An 18,454-nucleotide genomic window follows, 5' to 3' on the forward strand; every position below is an offset into this window, starting at 1 on the left:
AGGAAAGGAAAGGAAAGGAAAGGAAAGGAAAGGAAAGGAAAGGAAAGGAAAGGAAAGGAAAGGAAAGGAAAGGAAAGGAAAGGAAAGGAAAGGAAAGGAAAGGAAAGGAAAGGAAAGGAAAGGAAAGGAAAGGAAAGGAAAGGAAAGGAAAGGAAAGGAAAGGAAAGGAAAGGAAAGGAAAGGAAAGGAAAGGAAAGGAAAGGAAAGGAAAGGAAAGGAAAGGAAAGGAAAGGAAAGGAAAGGAAAGGAAAGGAAAGGAAAGGAAAGGAAAGGAAAGGAAAGGAAAGGAAAGGAAAGGAAAGGAAAGGAAATCATTTTAATCCAGCCTAATGGAAAGTTGCATCTGGGAAAAAAACATCCTGGGAAAGGGGAGCTCCAAGCAGGACCTACCCACAGCCAAAGCTCTTTGAGGGATAGCCAAGCACCTAAACATGAATTTCTGCTGCAGCACACGGGGTGTCTCTGACAGGGGCTAGAGGAGAGAGAGAGAGAATGTTGTCTTACCTCTGCTCCCAGATCTCCCTGAAACTCATGTAACCAAACTGCAGAGCTCTGGCATCCCTACATTAAGTCAGATGTTGGAATGTCCAGGGAACAGCCAAATAAATCATAACAGAGCAAGAAAATTATCTTGAAATGAGACATTTATAGAAGTCAAAGAAAAGAGTAAAAATTAAGCTGGGATAGAAATGTCTGATACTAAAGAGCTTACATTTCTGCCAAGGGAAGGCAGAGCAAGAAGAGGCTGGAAGCTGAATATGAACATTTTCCACCCAGGAACACTCAGGAACACATATTCAGGACAGATGACAGTTAACAGCACTGGGAAAAATTCATAAAGGAAGAGGTGAACCTTCCACTTTTGGTATCTTTAGGTGGGGCCTGGGATCCTTTGTAGCAGACCCCACAGGATTCCGCAGGAATCAGGCAGAGTTAGCTGAGCTGGAATAGCTCAGTCTGCTGTCATGGAGATAACCACTGCAGCAGCATGACTTGGGAAGGCTTCCAGCTTGGGAAGATGGTGTGGGGGCTGCTCTTCCCGTGATTTACACCTTCCAGGCTGCCCATGACAGCTGATTCCGAGTGGGTGCAAAGAATGGGGGGATCCTCTGTCCAGACCCTCACCCCCATGACGTGCAGTGCTTTGTCAGAGGGGAATGGGCCGTTTATGAACCAACACTTTTCTCCATCCCTCAGAAGAAAATGGAGTGGAGCAAGAACAAGATAAAGAAGCGTAAAAGAACCAGATGCAGGAGTGGTGGAGAAAAGCAAGGAGTGAAAGGGAGAGGAACAAGGCAGGGAGCAGGAGAGCAGCCAGCACAGTGCCGGGGCAGCGGGGCAGCAGCGTGGCACCGGTGCTGTCTCTGGCAGGGGCAGCATCACTTGGCGTGAGGTGCCAGCACGAGCACGAGTGGCTTTTGCAGAGCTGCCTGGGCTCGGGTAGCCACAGGAGCGATTTCCCCCATCACTCGCCCCGGGAGGTTTCCCGTGCCAGTGCCAGGGCCAGGCGGAAGGGACCCTGCGGGCAGCAGGGGCTGAATCAGCCTCCCACGCCCCGGGGTGAGGACCAGGTGGGCTGGGTGAGAAAGGAGCCCTGTGAGTGACGGGCTTGCTGGGACTGCAAATCACTCTTTCGAGTTTTCATTTCCTCGTAGACACAGGCTGCCCTGCTCAGAAATGAAACTCAGAGAGACGTGCCAGCGCTCTGTGAGACGGAAGGAACCACAATGACAGGTCATAGGATGCAGGGACAGGGTGGCTGCTGGATTGGGTGTGCACAAAGCAGACACAGCCCTGGGCAACACGTGGGGCTGGCTGAGGCCCCACTCTGCTTGGAAGGAGGGGGTAAATGTAGGTAAGATATTTGCAAGTGCAGAGGAGGGGTCCAGGAAGGCAGGGAGGTGATGAGGGAAGGGAAAGAGCTTCCCTCCTGCTGGCTTTGCAGAAAGCTGTGCTGGAGGGGATGAGCCTGTTCTCACTTTGGAGCTGTTAGGGGTGTGGAGCAGCTTTCACAAGCCCTGGAGCATCCCATGTGTACTCCTGTCTGTGCCTCAGGCTGCTGCCCTGGGCAAGTGCCTGTTTGCCTGTGCTCCAGCAGAGCGGACGTGTCATCTCCCATTCCATACCAGGAGATGCAGCTTCTTGCTCCGCTTTGTTCCAAGGCAAGGAGCAGCCTTAGCCCTTGTAAAAATTACATTGCGAGGCTCCTTTTCCATAAGCAACTCCCGTGCATCAAAGGTTGTCTTCCTCACACAGCTGGAGCTGAACACGGAGAGCCTACATGAACCAGAGCTGAGGCAGGCGGGGGTTCAGCCAGCCCAGACTGCCCTCACATAATCTGCCTGGTTTCCACAGCTGGATTATTGAGAACGTGCACGAAAAGAAAGCAGAGGCTTCCGACTTCTACTGAGGGATAGAGGGAGAAGACAGTCAGGTTTGGCTGGAGAACTCACTGCCCATTGTGAGGATCTGGATGGAGCTGTCTCCTGGTGGGTGGCAAAGAGTTAAATGTTCATCACTTGATCTCCTAAGGAAGAACCAGTGATGTTTCTCCACAAGGAGAGTAACTTCTTCTGTAATGCAAAGGAAGTGTCTGTATTCCATGTTGGTGCAGTGCTCCAACAACAGAGCATTTAAAACACAAACCTCAGTGAGCACTGCACCAACCCAGAGAAACCTGGAGACTTCAGACAGCCTGAAGAGGAGCTCTTGCTCCCACCCACAAACCATTGGAATAAATTTGGGATAACTTGCTCACGGAAGCAATGGACTTGCTCATGAGAAGCAAGAGGACAAAAGTAGAAAGCATGAATGGAAATCGAGCTGAAATGCCCATCTCGTCCCAGAAACATCCCAAGGGTCTCTGTGCTGCCTGTTAAAAGTCAGACAAGGTGTCACGGTCACTGCTGTGCACCAACTTTGAACTGGTCTCAATCTCCCTTGCACCCACATTCACTCAGAAAGGAACTGAGGCTAAAATATTTGTCCAAATGACTTCAAGGGTTCTTTAGAGGATTAAACAAATCTAGTGTTCAAAAATGAGCATTTTAATCGTAGAGCCACGAGGCAGGCTGAGGTATGGTGTTCAGTGATGCTTCATAAATCTTGCCAATTTGTACAGTTAGCTTAAAACGAGAGTGGTAATTAAAAGCAAAGGAACAGCTAGTCCATTACAGACTAAATGGCTATATTAAATATTACCCTGGATCTGATTATTAATGTGCAGGAGAGCTGTTTAGTGGCTCAGTATTTGTTCAGCAGGTTTTATTAATAGCCCCATGGCAAACATTTCCCGTAACGCAGGATCCTCGCACCAAAGTCAAGTGTGGAAATTTGCATGCTTTTCCTCCCCTGGTTTCACTCTGCCTGGTAATTTCCACAGATTTTCTGCCTTTTTTTGCTCTCAGGTTTAGTCAGTGTGACCCCGGATGTCGGCACGGCTGGGTTTTCCACTGCCCCATTCCCAGCACTGCAGAGCCGCAAAACAACTGATTTAATTTTTCCCCCTGCGTCAGTGGAAGGTCCCGCTCCCTGTGACGCACGATCCTTGACTTCGAGAAAAAGTAACTCCAAGGTCGAGTTGAAGGTGCCCATCCCAGCCTGCCCCGGCCACCCACCAGCACCAGGCAGGAGCTGTTAACCCCAAGGTGTGAAACCCCAACTGAGAAGCACCACAAAAGCACCAGGCGAGGAGGAAGAGTGAGGAGGGCAGAGGGCTGTTTGCCTCCATGCAGCTTGGCTGAGTTTAGTTTCAGTAACCTCAGAGTCAGCATCTCAGATGTCAGTAGTTTCCACTGAGAGTGGATCAGCTCAGGCCAAGTCAGTGAGGGGCGCATGTTAATAGGGGTAAAAAATTGTGTTCAGTTGATGGAAAAGTCCCATTGAACAGAAAATTGACCCAGATGAATGTTCACACCACCCAGCCTGCTCTTCTCACACAGAATGCCAGAGCAGGGCTTGCCCGAGAAAAGGCAGACAACTGACCTGGGTTTGGCTGTTGCAGTGGCTGGAAGGATTTAAACACCCCATGGATCCTGCAGAGCTGGGCTCTGCTGGTGGAGCACTCAGCAGCACTGGAGGAGCACCTTGTTCCTGCATCACCATGACTTAGAATCATCAAATTATTTATTTCCTGTTTCTCCTTTTCCTTTGTCTTCAGCAGAGATTTCTTTTCCCTTCTTTACTTCTAATCCCACAGGGAGAGGAGCTGGAATCCTTCTTCCAGCACATAAGTTTTTTTTTTTTTTTTCCTGTGAAACCTCTGAAAAATCAGTGCTGACAATAATATTAATGCAGGATTCCAGGGATTAACCTTATTGATGGTGTCCTGGATGTGGGGGAAGCACACAGTCCAACCAGAGTGTACCAGATGGAGACTGTGAGGTGTACAATGGTTGGATTCCCACCACCCTTCTTTTATTTAAGTAAAAAGCATCTCTTTGCCTGATTTGCCTTGTTATCGGCTGATGAGATTAATCCAGAGCCCACCTCTCACCCCCAGCCCTACAGGAATCCAGGTTGCCTGCAATGTCAAGCAAGTCTAATAAATAATTTGGATGGAGTCAGTGCATTTAGTCAAACAAATAACTTCATTCAAAGGGCAGAATGGATTTTGTCAAAAGCCTTTTTTCATTATGTCAGAATGAAGAAAAAATTGTGCAGCCCTTTCACTCTGTCACCACAAAGGCATTTGTTCAAGCTTCTGGCTTTGCTTGACATAAAAAAATGTAGTTGTCAAGGCCCACACAGTGAATTGCTCTTCCCCACCCTGTCAGCACGAACACACTCCTGCACAGGGATGGAGGGACATGAGTCCTGTCACTCCACAGAGGCACTCCTTGGATGGGGCTCTGGTGTGCAGAACAAAGAGGGGGTGGTCCACAAGGAAGAGGAAGCAGCATTCCAGTTCTCCTAGACTGGTTTGTGTCCCTTCCCTGCACCCCAGGTCACCTCCACCAGCACCTGGGACATGTTCTGCAGCAGGGTGCAACACCCTGAGAGCCCAGAAGAAATTCAGACATCCCAGACTGTTCTGAAAAAATCCCTTTCTGCTTCACTGAAATTGCTTCGCTAATTTAAGCAGGTACACATCAAACATACATGGGAGCAAAAGCAGGGAAAGGGGAAATATGGACTTTTTAGGAATATCTTCATTATACTTATTAAAGGTAATTAAATAAAAGACTGGGACCTATGGGTAAAATGCGGGGTACTGGAAGTTCACTGATTTACAGTGAAAATGAGAGACAAAGAGAGAGGTCAGAGCAGAGTCATGGGCTGTAGCTCCTGAGTGTGCTCTCAGACGAGATGGAACCACTCATGGGCACGATCTTGGAACCACAGAATCACAGAATGCTCTGGGTTGGGAGGGACCTTGTAGATCACCTCATCCCAGCCCCCTGCCATGGACAGAGACCTTCCACTTGCCCACTCTTGGTGTGCTGTGTGTTGCCATTTGCCCCATCAGTCTCCATATTCACTGCAATCCATGGCCGCACTCCCACCCTGACATTCCAAGCCAGCAGCCTCTCCAGAGGTCTCCCAGTTTGGCTGTTACAGGAGCTACAGGTGCCCAGCTAAGCACTGTCAGTCACAAGAATGGGGCAGGCAACACGCAGCTCCCCCAGCAAAGTCTGGTGGATCCAGAGGGACATCGCATCCACAGGAACTTGTCTACCTTAATGCAACAGACTCCTCCGACAGAAAAGATGCTTCACACACAGCAGCAGCCTCATCAGGCAGCTGACTCATGGCTGCTGGGGAAAAGAGAGAGAAGACATCAATACAAGAGGCTATTTTTATATTTTGAGTGGTGCTCTGTTGCCGTAGGGGACACAAAGAGCTCTGCGAGGCTCGTTCCTGCATTGCACCAGCGCAAGTCCATGTTACGCTATTCTCCCATCTCTCCTGAGCTCCAGCACCTTCATCCCTCTCTGTCCTCTCACTTCCCACACCTCAGAGCAGCCTCAGCCAGCTGTCCCCGTCCTCCCAGCACAAGCTTGTGCCTCTCCACCCTTCCTCGGACCCACCCTGGGTGCGGCTGCTGGGTCAGCGCTGAGCCCTCCACGCTGCAGGAGGTTGGAGATGTGGCACTGCAGAGGGGGCACCACTGTCACTCCTACACACCCACCTGTCCCAAAACACCATGGATGGGAGCACAGGGACTGCTCATCAGGCTGGGAACGTGGCATGTCACCTCCCTATGGCAGCCCTGGGGGTGGGAGACCCACAGAGCCCCACATCCAGGCTGAGATCCATCCAGGAGAATGGCAAAGCAGGGTTTTATTCAGACGAAGCAAAAGAATAATGAGTTCATCAGATACCAATTGATTGATAAAGAGGGATTTACTGAAAGGTCTAATGTGTGTAGCCAAAATTAGTTTGCCATGTAATTAACTAAAAATGACTTAAGCAATGCATTCTTAATTATTATCTTAGTACAGCCAACTTGTAAGAAATTTCAAGCATTTAATTGGCATTTGATAGAATAGCTATAGCAAGCTAATTAGGTACCAAATTATGGAATGCGCTAATTGATATTTAATAAGTATGTCAATTGGTATCTAACTAGCCAATATGTTATAGCTATCTTGGAATGTGTCAATTAAGTGCCTAAAGATCTCTTTCAAGTAGATTATAAATGTAATCTATTAAGGATGTAATTTGCAACATTTTTTGATTATGGATTGTAACTTATTTGCTTCCTGAATATGTTATTGCTATTCACAGGCTCATTCACACAATATAATGTGCAGCATTTTGCCTACTCGAGCAACTTTGACAACTGATGTTTTCCTGGGCTCTACTCCCCTCTTACTCTGGTGCAAAGAGATTCCACTCCCTTCACAGGTCCCAGAAGGGAACATCTGAAATACACAGCAGCACACCAGCCACGGATAAACTTGAGAGAGCCTAAATTGGTTTAGTTGCAATTGGAGTCTACCCACAGCATTTTTTGAGGGGTGGCATAGTCCAAGCTTTTTGATGTGTGGTCCTGTTCAAAGAATCACAGAATGGTTTGGGTTGGAAGGGACCTTAAAGTCCATCCAGTGCCACCCCCTGCCATGGGCAGGGACACCTCCCACTGTCCCAGGCTGCTCCAAGCCCCATCCAAGCTGGCCTTGGACACTGCCAGGGATCCAGGGGCAGCCACAGCCGCTCTGAGCACTCTGTGCCAGGGCCTCCCCACCCTCACAGAGAAGAAACTCTTTCTAAAATCTCATCTAAACCGACTCCTTTTCAGTTTAAAAAAAGTCCTCCTTAGGAAAAAGCAGAGGGATGCTTTCACAATCAGACCCACTGCACAGGTCTGAATCAGGTGAGAGTTTTTCTTTCCCAAGTTTGTTCATTTAAATATCATAAAAAATGCTGCTCTCAGGACAGGAACAAGCAGGGGTAGCGTATGACAAGTAGTTTAATCTAAAGGGTGAGATGTCCTCAGTGCCTCTTGTGGGGCTGCCATCACATTTTGGGATATCAGGCTGGCTTGCTAAGCTCCTAACAGGATTTACCTGTTCCTTGAACGCTCCAGTCAGCCTGAATCCCCAGGGAATTTCTCTGAAGAGTTAATTTAAAGCACGGTGATGACCGTGCTTATTTTCTTTTGATTTCTTTGATACAAGTTGCCATTTACTCCGTGCCTTCGGAGGTTTTTTTTTTCCCCTCGAGCAGCACGCACGTTTCTTTGTATCATGTGTAAGTATAAGGTTGGTGTTGTGAGAGGTGCAGCACACAGCGTTAGTGCCGCAGCGATCTGAGCACTTTATCTTCATGAGTAAAGTACCCAGCTGCTCTTGAATTCAACTGAAAAAAATATGCTGCCACTCGTAAGAGCAATACATTTTCAGTTACTAATAACAACTGTTGTCATGGAAACAGCCGGTCCAGCATGAATGTAAGGATTTGCTTTCAGGTCAGTGCTGTATTAGTCAGCAGCCTTTCAAAACCACATCTCCCCAGCACACAAGTCTCCTGTCCAATTTACTCTCTGCAGCACTTTTTCTCCATTGTGAATTACTCCAAATTAATTACATTTTATGACAATTGTGCGTGGCTCCTTTTCAACTCCACTTGCTGTATAATTACTTGGAAATGGCTTATGGAGGCCGAAAGAAAATTTCATAACTATATCCAGTTTTGGGAGTTCTGGGGTTTTTTTCAAAAGAGCAGTAAGAGTAGAATAGGCTGAATTATCATTATGATCATTAATGATAATTGAGCATCAGGCACTTGGGATGTATCCAGGTTCCTGACCATTTTTGGGGTCTGTGGATTAGTTAGAAGGGGCAGTGCAGGGGGTGCAGGCAGCTGGGGAAATGTGTGAGGGTGTGCAGATTTTCCCTGCTCTAAAGCTCGTTTTGAGCTCCTGGGGTGGATGAAGGCGAAAGGAATCTGCCCCATCCCAGCCCTGTGGCTCATTTCTGCAATTTCCATCAATCCCATGGACAATCAGCTGGAAGAAGCTGATGTCCTTCAGCTCCCAGCTGACCACATCACAGCCCCAGAAGGCTCCTTCCCGACTGGGGAAGCAATGCCAAAGGAGACTGGCTGTGGAGTTGAAGCAGGGCTTTTCACCAGAGGAACCTCCAGGCTGGAACTGGACTCCCAGGAGGCACTTTGGGACTATTTCTCCAGCTTTCCTAAGTGTCCAACACCTAGAGCTCCCGTTGGTGCCAGCAGCAGGAAGAAGAGTTTCACCCCTTTTTGCAGCCTGATTTGATTCTCCATTAAATGCTTTGCCTCTCCCACCAGAGAGAAGCAGCCCCGTTCCAAGTGTGGGCACACCAAGCCTGTGAGACCCTGCTCCTTCTCACGCACCTCTCAAAGCTCCCTCCCACACAGACATATCCCTGCTGTTTCCTGAGAGGAAGAATGAAAATGTGCATTTAATTCCTACCATTCTGGGACAAAACTTGTTGGGAAAATATCCCCAGACAAAGGAGCTGATGCTACTCCCAAACATCACTGGTGGCTCTGGTCCAGAAAGTGAGGAGAAGTGTTTGATTCTTCTTCCTTCACAATCCTGGTCCACCCATCTTCTTTCCTTGCATAATTGCTGCTGTCCTTGTCCTTGTGCATTTCCCTTCTTGTTGGTACTTTTCCCCCACATTTTTTCCTATCTATCACATCTCTTTTTACTACCGTAGCCTGAAAATCAAATTAAACCACTGTATCCTTTATTCCAGGGATGGACAGCCAGCCCTGGCTGGAGGGTGAAGTCCTTGCCTTGTTGTGGGGACAACTGCAAGCATATGGGAAAAATAAGCAAGGGGTTGGTGGTTCAGGAAGGTTTTCTGACAAAGGAGGCAGAATACGCTTTTGGGAGGAAGGACTGATTTCAGGGGAGCTGTGGGTTTCAGCATTTTGTGGTGCTTTGGGACATTTTGGGTGCTTTCCTTGGTGGGGTTCCCTGTGGCAGGGACACATCCCTACCTTGGAGCCTTGCTGGAGAGCAGGTCCCAGCTCTGCATGGCAGGAGGGAAGGAATAAAGATGAAAGACATCAGGAGCCTCAGTCAGAGCATTCCTGGCATGCAGTCAAACTTTTCCAAAGGCACAGCTGGAGTGGAGGGCAGGATTTTGAGTCAAAAGCTGCAGAGGGAGGATGGGCTCTGACTTTCAGGGTCAAGATGCTGCCAAGAGAGAGGGGACAAGAAGGGCTGGAGAGAGCTGATCTCGGAGCAAAGGGAGCTTGTTGAACACCTCTGTACTTCCACTTGATGGTGTGCCCCAGGTCTGCCTCCTTCCCACCCAATCCCGCAAGGCTGAGCAGTGAGCATAGTTTGTTTAACCTTGAGTGCTACGTACAAAATCAGTCCTGATAATGACAATGGAAAGGGAAGGAGCCTGGCAGAGATTGCTGAAGAAATGTTTCATTTCTGCTTTCACTCCAAGTCCTGCTCACCCAGGTGGAACACACGGTCTCACAGTTTGCCTGTTAACCTGACCCTGACTGATTTATTCATGGATGCTTCGAGGGGCTGAGGGTCTCTAGAGGTGCTGCTCCCACATCCCAGGGCATGGACAGTGCATTGTCCCCAAAATCAGGCTGAGCACTTGGTGGATTGGGGCAGCTGGGTCGGGTTTGATTTGATGCTGTTCAAACGACCTGAACCACAGGAAGTCATTCTGGTTTAAGGGGTCTCCTGTGCTCTCAGCAATCATCCCCCCCACTCTGAACACATCACCCATCCCGAGGAAAGGGGGGTGGCTGGAGTTGCCCAGAGAAGATTTTAATGAGATCATTTCAAGCTTGCACACAGAGCTTTTGCCCAAAGCTGAGGTGCACATCCCACCTGGGAGATCTCTGTCACCCTGCCCAGAGGCCATCACAGCCCCCAGCCCACCCAGAGCTCTCCCTCCTGCTCCTCAGAGCTTTTTTCCCTTTCTCTGCATGGGCAGTCCAAGATTTTCAACTTGTCTGCCAGTGAAAATAAATAAATAAATGCAGGCTGAACATGAAGGTTTCAGTGCTCAAACAGTAACATTTCCATCTCTGGGTCACTGGTCAGAACATCCAGCAGATGCTGCAGTGACCGAGGCCTGAGGGTCTCTCTATGGCCATGCATTAAGAGGAAATGAGCTGGATCAGCACCTGCTCAGGAGCAGCTCAGACCCACCCACAGGATGGTGAAGGGTTTAACCTGTAGCTTTTCCCTCTCAGGTGTCAGTCTGGGCAGGAATGAAGGTGCCAAAGTAAACTTTGGGCTCTTTGTGCTGATGGCAGATTCTGCCAAGAGGGACCTCGTGTCCTGGCTCAGCACAGCTCCAGAAACCACACCCAGCCTCCTCCATGCCCTTCCTTGTGAAAGCTATCAGAGATCCAGCCAGCTTAAACTCCTGCAGGCTTTGGACCACCCTGCAGGGGTGATTTTGGTGATCTTTGGTGCAGTGCAAAATAAAAGCTTAAAAATACTTTGGGAACTTTTTTTGGGGGGGGGGGGGAATAAAGCATGGGAAATATTACTCATTATTCCATTCTGGAGGCCAGATCCACAAGGCCATCAAGATTAATGTGAAGACTTCTCAGAGCTCTGGATGAGATCCCCAGAGTGCTGGATTACCCTCTAAACTGAAAAGAGCTGTGCGCTTGTGGGGCCAGTGGTGCTCTGAGGCAACAGGGAGGGATCCTGGCTGGTCTCACCCACTCCAGGGATGACCTCCCATGCTCACTGCCTGTTTGGGACCCCCAACATCATATCACTGATGAAGAGAAACCTTTTCAGCCTCCTGGAACCTGCTGCAGCTTTGAAACCTCTTTGCCAGGCCACTGAGTCATGGATAGAGGCTGGTCCCAGGAGCTATTTAATAAATAAAATTTGGAGACTTAGAAATCCCTGCTCATTCCTGTGTTACTTCTTGTTTACTCATAGTACTCAGGCCTTTGCCACCCATACATGAAGCAATCTGGTATAAAGTGTTGAAAACTGAAGGCTCTAAAACACCTCTCCTAGAATTATGTAAGATCCATTTCAGGCTGCCCAAAACCTTTCCACAGACTAGTCAAAAGCAGGAGGAAAAATTAACCTAGAAAATACAACCAGCATGCCTCCCCCTCAGCCAGGAGACCTGTGTCTCACAAGCCAGGCATACTAAGAACCTAAAAATATAATAAGAACATGACAATAATAATATAATGAATAAATAAATTAAACTAATACTACTAATAAATATAACAAATAATAAAACAAATATAATAAGAGCATGAGAGCCATCCCAAAAGGGTTGGAGGACCCAAATGCCCCAACAGGCTCAGCCAGACCTGCCCTTGCCACCTCTCAGCTGTGCCTTGCACTTCACTGCAACATCCGTGCCTTTCCTGCCGAGGTATCCCTCGTGTTGGGGAAGATTTTATTCACAGCCCACTACTTTCTACCTTTTTATTATTCTGTTATACCCTCTGAAAAGTGTGTCCTGTACAGGGTGCAGATGAAGTTTTGCCCTTACCAATACCTGGCGCGTTGGAAAACAAGATGACAGCAAATTGAGAGCTGAAAGAGGCCTGGCTCTTATATAATGTACAGAGTGTGCTGATATAAATGAGTCTTCAAAATGATAATGTCCTTCTCCCCCAGGCCTGCTCTGCCGTGAAGTTGGATTTCTGGAGCCGGAGTTCCATTTGCAGCTCATTGTGTATGCTGGAGTTTTTCCCTTTTCCCTATTTTTGAATTTGTTTGCAGACTGTAATGGGCCCCATTCTGGTTCTTCCTCATATCCTTTGAATTGTTTTACAGGAGTGAAATGGAGGTTTTTGATAGATTGAATATATTTAATATTTTAATGCTGCAAATTTGCAGGACAGAGGAGAGACTGCCTCTTGCGATAAGAGACATTATTATTGTTGTGAAGAATTCCTTTAAGATTCCATCTTAATCATTCTGCTATTGAAATGGAAGAATAAAGTAATAAATGGTTTGAATAGACTTGATTAAAAAGAATAATTATATTCCTTGTGTGGGTTAAATATATAAACTCTTTGTGGTTTTGCATTCTTCCAGCATTTGCCTGGTAGAACGAGCTTTTCTCTTCAATAAGGACACGCTTTGCATGTGGGAATGAGAGAGTCCTCTTGGCAAGGAGGTTTGGATCCTCAGTGGCCCCTCACCTGAAGCCAGGCACTGCCCATATTTTCCTGCCCTGCTTTGGGGCCAGATTTCTACCAGAAGTCTTCTCTGACCTCTTTGAGATGCTCCACGTCCTTTTTCACTGCCTCTCTGGGCACCCACGGGGGTTCCAGATGCCTGTGGTGGGGTGTGCTCCAAGGAGGACAAAGCTGTGGCGCTCCTGACTCCCTGGGGAGAACACACCCAGGAATTGGGGCAAAAAGGACAAGTTTCCCACTGGCAAAAACTCAATGTCAGCAAGGTGTAGAGGTAGCAAACCTCGGGGTGCTCACCTGTGCACTCTCTGCCAGGCACAGCCTCCACCTGTCCCCTGGATTTCCTTCCTGCTGGAAATCCTGAGACTGGAACATCGTATTGCAGCCTGACTCGGGGGGGAATACAGCCTCTTTTGTAAAATCAAGTGTTTCAAGGTGTTTCTTACCCACTTCCTGGGATTTATGGAGGATGATGTTCAGGTTAAACATTCTCGTGTAGCTGCAGTGGTGTGTGCACCTTGCTGAGGTGGGAGAGCCCTTCCTCCTGGTGGAGCTTCCTTCTGCACCTCAATTCCCCACTGATGGCACCCCAAACCTCAGTTCCTCCCTGACAGCATTCCAGAGACACACGATGGGCCAAAATCCACATGCCATCGAATCCACATTTCCTGAAGGAAGCTGCTCTTCTGGAATTCACCTTTGCCCCCCCAGAAATCTCCCTTTAGCCCTTGCAGTGCTGGGTCTCACAGGTCTGCCCTCTCCTTTGGTGCTTGAAAACTTTTCTTAGGGAGGAAGACTTTGCTTCCAACCTACATTTTCCTTTCCCCTCACGTCAGAGTGGCTGCCTGCCTCTCCCTTCCCCTGCAGATGTGATCATGGATGCTATACTACTAAGTCTTCATTATTTTTACAAAAATCTACTCCAGTACAGTAAGAAGTGTTATAAATAATTAAAGAAACACTAGAGTTGTCAAAATAAATGAACAAAGTACACTTTGAGATGCATGCTCTTGGCTTATTTGGGGTTTGTTCAGTTGGCAGCTGAATTTCAGAATTCCGTCCCTGGAAATACCCAGCAGAAATGCAACCAGTGAGGATCAGCCATGCACCAACAAGGAACCTTTGTCTTTCCCCCCAGAGTCATCTAGGAACAGGGCTGGACATCAAATATCGTGTATAGAGCACCAAGCTCCAGTCCCCTCTTGGCCTTTCCAGGGAAAGCCAGGACCCAAAACGCATCCAACCAACCATCCAGAAGTTAGCAAGACCACTTGTATGGCCTGCTTTGTGTGATGCTAATGTTCCAAGTGAATGCCTCATTGCTCTGCACAATAAACCTTCTTCTCTTCATTCAATGCTCTTTTCCAGAAGGTCTTCTTTGTCTCCATGACGACAAATAAATTGCTTCTTGTTCACTGAAATCTGCTAAAAAGCTCGTTATTAAGCTAATGTGCCCAGGGTGACAACGCAGAAGAGGAAGACAGTCCTGCTCCAGCAAAGGATGCTTTTCTTCTCAGTTTCCCACGTGGACACCACTTCTCTGGGCTCCCGGGATGGCGTTGCTCTCATTTGCTGTCAGAGATGCTTCAAAAAATCGAAGACATTTGAGAGAGAGGAGAAAAAACTCTTGAGTGTGAGCCAAAGACACTGATAATTGTCTGCCTGCCCTTTCCATCTGCCTCTCTGCCTGCTGTTGTACTCTTTCCAAGCACACTGAAACTTCCATCCCGAGGTTTGTTCTCGCCTCCGGCACACGGAGTTCCAGGCGGTGTCCCCAGTGCTGGGGTGCCACCAGTGTCCTCCTCCCCATCACCTCCAGGGTGCTGCCAAGGGGACAGGCCAGCATGAGGAGGTGACATGGAATGAAGGGCTGCTTGGGGTGCTGGCAGGCTCTGAGCGAGCTGTGCTGTGGGTTCCCCATGTCTCCGGCACTTTGCCTTGGAGAAGAGGCCTGAGAGCCACTGTGTGATTCCACAGGGCACGGGCAAACCTCAGGAAACCCCCCCAGGAGCTGCTGGTGGCTTCTCATGGGTTGCCAACACTATTTAGCATTTCAGTGTTCGCCTTGCTCCTTTCCCAACCACAGCATTTTTTACCATTTCTTGCTCTCCCCACAATCCAAAGTGCTAAAAGGTCCCGTGAGAGTAAACGGTGAGAGCTTTCATGTGGTTACTGTCACTAGGGAAACCACATCCTTGTGATTCACATGTTCTCTGAGTCTCTCTTCGTTTCCCTCTGCTTTCAGAAAGGTAATGTTGTGCTGGTACACGTCGGGGGGATGGGGCAGGGAACAGGCAGAGGCAGCAGGAAAATGGATGAATGTGCAATTGGTTGCAGGGTTTTGGAAAGAAAACCCCAGCATTGTGTAGGGTAGAGCTCATTGTTAGGAAAGAGTAAGTATTCAGAACTGGTAAAAAAACCCCAAATTGACTCAATGTGACAGTCTCACTAAAAAAAATATTAAAAAAAAATTGAAAGGGCTTTTCTCCCCTTCTGGTATTACTTTCCTTTTCCCTTCAACCTGATCACAAATGAGCTCATTATTAAGACAGGCAGACAAACTACCACCATTTCTCTTCTCTTCCCAAGTGGAAGAGCCTGGTGGGAAGTGCCCTCTGCCCACCCAGGTAAGTGGATCAGGAGAGGCAGGTTTGCCCAGCAGGTCAGGGAGGGGCAGAGACACTGGGCTGAGGTGTGAGACAGGGCTGGTGGAATCAGCTGGGATGAGAAATTACAGCCAGGCAGCAGAAAAGCAAGGTTTGGAGAACATCTCAAAGCTCACAGAGTCACAGGATGGTTTGGGTTGGAAGGGACCTTAAAGCCCATCCAGTCCCACCCCCTGCCACGGGCAGGGACACCTTCCACTATCGCGGGTTGCTCCAAGCCCCATCCAACCTGGCCTTGGACACAGCCAGGGATGGGGCAGCCACAGCTTCTCTGGGCACCCTGTGCCAGGGCCTCCCCACCCTCACAGGGAACAATTCCTTCCCAATATCTGACCTAAATCTACCCTCCTTCAGCTTAAAGCCATTTTTCCTGGGCCTGTTACCACTGGTCCTTGTCTAAAGTCCCTCTCCATCTTTCTTGGAGCCCCTTCAGGTACTGGAAGGGGTTCTAAGCTCTCCCTGGAGCCTTCTCTCCTCCAGGCTGAGCAGCCCAAACTCAGCCTGGCTTCATGTACTGGAAGATCAGAGCCCAAGAACACAGAGGAGACCTGAAAGCCCCTGGTTATTCCATGTATCTCAGCCTTTAGGCTGTGGCCAGGATAAAGAGCCGCAGAAATGGATGCTTTCTTCAAGCACAAATAAACACATTTATTCTTGCTTAAAGGAAAAAAAAATACTATCCTTTGCATTAAGAGAAAGATTTTTTATGGAGGTTGCTTTTGATCTAAACCCAGTTTTCCATTTATATTCGTTTTTGCAAAACATGTTTTCATTCAGAGGAAAGTGGTGATTTAGGGGAGGTAGAAGAACGAAACCTTAACTCAGGCAATTCCTGGTGTGCTCCAAGCATGAGAGAAGCCACCAGGTCTTTGGAAGGGTCCCCATGCAGAGCTGGGATGGGAATGTCCATCCTGGAGCTTCATCCCATCTGTGTTTCTGCTCTATCCCCCACCTCCCTCTGCACCACCTCGCTGAAATCACATCTGTGCTGCCTCAATTTGCTGCCCCACAAATTGAGTTAGCATTCCAATCCCTTTTATAGCCATGGAAGGTGGGTGCTTAAATCAAATGAAGATGAATATATTTGCTGACACATAATTGTTTTCTTTAGTAATTGCACTCAGGTCTCTTTATATCTGATCGTTAATGCTGGGCGAGGATTGTTTGTGAACTGTCTCATTGTTTCTGATGAATCCTATGAAAAGTGACACTCCTGATTATTGTGCCATGCAGGAGATTACACCAGGCTCCACTGCTAAACAGTATTGATAGGCCCTGTGCTGTCTTTTACTGTTTAGTTGCTACCAATAGATCAGAACTCGGGCTCTTCTCCATGTGCTGAATCTTTTATCACATGCAAATGTGAGAAAAGAGCTTGAGATGTGGCAGCTTCCCGGGGGGGTCAGGTAGAGGAGTGAAGATGTTGCTCCAACGTGGGGCTTGAGGATGGGGTCCTGAACGCCTTCCTGGTGTTGGGAGCAAGATGTGACCACCTATGGTGGCACCTGGGCATCCCCAGCATTCTCAAGGCTCCTTGTTTTCTCATGGAATGTCAAGCTCTTCTGCTGGTTGTGGGAGGCAAAGGGCTTGGCAGAGGCATGGCGTGATCCCAAAAGGGAGATCCCAGCACCTGCCAAAGCTGGGATTACAGCTGCCTGACCTGAAGCGCTGCGAGCAGCAGGCGACAGAAATGTGGCCGTGATGTATTTCATATCCAAGAGCTGCTGTGCTCTGAGATCCCAATTTCCCACAACAAACTCTCAGCCAAAAGGAAGACAGAGGCAGGGAGGTGTGAGGGGGTAGGAGGGCAGGATATGCTCCATCCCAGGGGACAGGGACATGCTCCCTCTGGCCCTGGTGCCATGGAGCCTCCCACGTGTGCCGTGCTTGGTGCCAGGGTGCTGGTGGCAGCATCCAGGGACAGGATCCCATGGGCAGGCGGTAAATGTCCCTCATGCCAAAAATCTCAGCCTCAGCCCAAAGCCAAGCTGGGAGAAGGAAGGTGCTCAGGAATCTCAAAGCTCAGGTGGGAGCATTCCCAGTGCTCCCAGAAACACTCGGGCTGGGGGAAGCCCCAGGGGCCACCGGGGATGGCAGTGGCTCCAGTCATCCCGTGGGGGATGCCCATAAACCTCAGTCGTCCTGTGGGGATGCCCATAAACCTCAGGGCCTGCAGGAAGAGGTGAGGGATCAAAGAAGGGAAGCGAGAAGAAGCACACACACCCCTCTGCATCCCCCCCAGCCTAACTGAGCTAATTAACTTAGCGAAGATCCAGCGCTCTGTAATTTGCCTAATTCAGTGAGAAGAGAGGCAGCAGCAGCAGCCAGTCCTGCTCCCCAGGAGCCTCTCCTGCTCCTGCCAGGGGCTCAGCACCCCAGGCAGCTGCGGAGCCCTGGCAGCTCCCACCAGTGCCGGCCGCAGGCTCAGCACCAGCAGCATCCAGCCCCCGAGGAGCTGCAGCTAAAAATCCCATAAACATTTCTCATGGCTGCAATTCCCAACCAGAATGGAGTGACTCCAAACCGAGCCTCTGATTGCAGGAGCAGCTAAACCTCCTCTGCTCTCGCTCGATAGTTCTCCCAGTGTTAGGGTCCCCTTCCTGCTGTGATGAGAAAGCTCCTGGATAAGGGGTTTTGCACAGATTCCCCTCTCCCCGAGGCTGCTTTCCTGCCTTTCTGGCTTTTCTCTCTCTCTCTCTTAATGAAGACGTTGTGTGCTCATCGCTGAAGTGGTTCTGGATACGGATGAAGATGTGGAAAATGCCATAATAGGAGACTGAAGTGAACAGGCAACTGCAGGTTGATGAGGAACCATTAAAACCCCTCCTGCGCCCGGCCCCGGTGCAGCAGCACGGGAGGGACTTCTACGCTGAAATGGAATGCAAAATAAAAATTGCATCGAGCTGAGGTCATTTCTTGCATGATGTATCTTGGGAAAAGAGGGGTTTCTCTTCTTTCCCTGAGATATTCAGAAATTCAAAATAAAAGCTTTTCATTGAGGTGAGCAGCTTGGCAGAGCAGCAGAGGCAGGAGCCGAGAGTGCTGTTAATTTTGCCTTGATTTTTTTTCTCCCTATCTGGCAATCTTTAGGAAGAAAAAAAAAAAAATCTTGACATTTTTGTTTCCTTATTTGCTTGTCTTCTCAATATGCCAGGAAAGAGACAAGATTACAACACAATCCCTGCTTGCAG

This window comes from Aphelocoma coerulescens, chromosome 20 (assembly GCF_041296385.1).
Source record: "Aphelocoma coerulescens isolate FSJ_1873_10779 chromosome 20, UR_Acoe_1.0, whole genome shotgun sequence".
NCBI classification, from domain to species: domain Eukaryota; kingdom Metazoa; phylum Chordata; class Aves; order Passeriformes; family Corvidae; genus Aphelocoma; species Aphelocoma coerulescens.